Source organism: Babylonia areolata, chromosome 4, assembly GCF_041734735.1.
Source record: "Babylonia areolata isolate BAREFJ2019XMU chromosome 4, ASM4173473v1, whole genome shotgun sequence".
Classification (NCBI taxonomy): domain Eukaryota; kingdom Metazoa; phylum Mollusca; class Gastropoda; order Neogastropoda; family Buccinidae; genus Babylonia; species Babylonia areolata.
In genome coordinates, this window is record NC_134879.1 from 58,040,712 (window position 1) to 58,043,809 (window position 3,098).

Genomic DNA, 3,098 nt, shown 5'->3' on the forward strand with positions numbered 1-3,098 from the left:
AAATATCCAATACAATACCCTACAATACCCAATACAATACCTAAATACCCAATACAATACCCTACAATACCCAATACAATACCTAAATACCCAATGCAATACCTAAATACCCATTACAATACCCTACAATACCCAATGCAATACCTAAATACCCAATACAATACCCTACAATGCCCAATACAATACCCTACAATACCCAATGCAATACCCTACAATACCCAATACAATACCTAAATACCCAATACAATGCCTAAATACCCAATACAATACTCTACAATACCCAATACAATACCCTACAATACCCATTACAATACCCTACAATACCCAATGCAATACCTAAATACCCATTACAATACCTAAATACCCATTACAATACCCTACAATACCCAATGCAATACCTAAATACCCAATACAATACCCTACAATACCCAATACAATACCCTACAATACCCAATACAATGCCTAAATACCCATACAATACCCTACAATACCCAATACAATACCCTACAATACCCAATACAATACCTAAATACCCAATACAATACCCTACAATACCCAATACAATACCCTACAATACCCAATACAATACCTAAATACCCAATACAATACCCTACAATACCCAATACAATACCCTACAATACCCAATACAATACCTAAATACCCAATACAATACCCTACAATACCCAATACAATACCCTACAATACCCAATACAATACCTAAATACCCAATACAATACCTAAATACCCAATACAATACCCTACAATACCCAATACAATACCTAAATACCCAATACAATACCCTACAATACCCAATACAATACCCTACAATACCCAATACAATACCTAAATACCCAATACAATACCCTACAATACCCAATACAATACCCTACAATACCCAATACAATACCTAAATACCCAATACAATACCCTACAATACCCAATACAATACCTAAATACCCAATACAATACCCTACAATACCCAATACAATACCTAAATACCCAATACAATACCCTACAATACCCAATACAATACCTAAATACCCAATACAATGCCTAAATACCCAATACAATACTCTACCATACCCAATACAATACCTAAATACCCAATACAATAACAATACCTAAATACTCAATACAATACCCTACAATACCCAATACAATACCTAAATACCCAATACAATACCAAAATACCCAATACAATACCCTACAATACCCAATACAATACCTAAATACCCAATACAATACCTAAATACCCAATACAATACCTAAATACCCAATACAATACCTAAATACCCAATACAATACCCTACAATACCCAATACAATACCTAAATACCCAATACAATACCCTACAATACCCAATACAATACCCTACAATACCCAATACAATACCTAAATACCCAATACAATACCCTACAATACCCAATACAATACCTAAATACCCAATACAATGCCTAAATACCCAATACAATACTCTACTATACCCAATACAATACCTAAATACCCAATACAATACCCAATACAATACCTAAATACCCAATACAATACCTAAATACCCATTACAATACCCTACAATACCCAATGCAATACCTAAATACCCAATGCAATACCTAAATATCCAATACAATACCCTACAATACCCAATACAATACCTAAATACCCAATACAATACCTAAATACAAAATACAACACCTAAATACCAAATACAATACCCTACAATACCCAATACAATACCTAAATACCAAATACAATACCCTACAATACCCAATACAATACCCTACAATACCCAATACAATACCTAAATACCCAATACAATACCCTACAATACCCAATACAATACCCTACAATACCCAATACAATACCTAAATACCCAATACAATACCCTACAATACCCAATACAATACCTAAATACCCAATACAATGCCTAAATACCCAATACAATACCCTACAATACCCAATACAATACCTAAATACCTGCCTAAATACCCAATACAATACTTTACCAATACCCAATACAATACCTAAATACCCAATACAATACCCTACAATACCCAATACAATACCTAAATACCCAATACAATACCTAAATACCCATTACAATACCCTACAATACCCAATGCAATACCTAAATACCCAACACAATACCTAAATATCCAATACAATACCTAAATACCCAATACAATACCTAAATACCCAATACAATACCCTACAATACCCAATACAATACCTAAATACCCAATGCAATACCTAAATACCCAATACAATACCCTACAATACCCAATACAATACCTAAATACCCAATACAATACCCTACAATACCCAATACAATACCTACAATACCCAATACAATACCCTACAATACCCAATACAATACCTAAATACCCAATACAATGCCTAAATACCCAATACAATACCCTACAATACCCAATACAATACCTAAATACCCATTACAATACCCTACAATACCCAATACAATACCTTACATACCCATTACAATACCTAAATACCCATTACAATACCCTACAATACCCAATGCAATACCTAAATACCCATTACAATACCCTACAATACCCAATGCAATACCTAAATACCCAATACAATACCCTACAATGCCCAATACAATACCCTACAATACCCAATACAATACCTAAATACCCAATACAATGCCTAAATACCCAATACAATACCCTACAATACCCAATACAATACCCTACAATACCCAATACAATACCTAAATACCCAATACAATACCTAAATACCCAATACAATACCTAAATACCCAATACAATACTCTACAATACCCAATACAATACCCTACAATACCCAATACAATACCCTACAATACCCAATGCAATACCTAAATACCCATTACAATACCTAAATACCCATTACAATACCTAAATACCCAATGCAATACCTAAATACCCAATACAATACCCTACAATACCCAATACAATACCTAAATACCCAATACAATACCCTACAATACCCAATACAATACCTAAATACCCAATACAATACCTAAATACCCAATACAATACCCTACAATACCCAATACAATACCCTACAATACCCAATACAATACCTAAATACCCAATA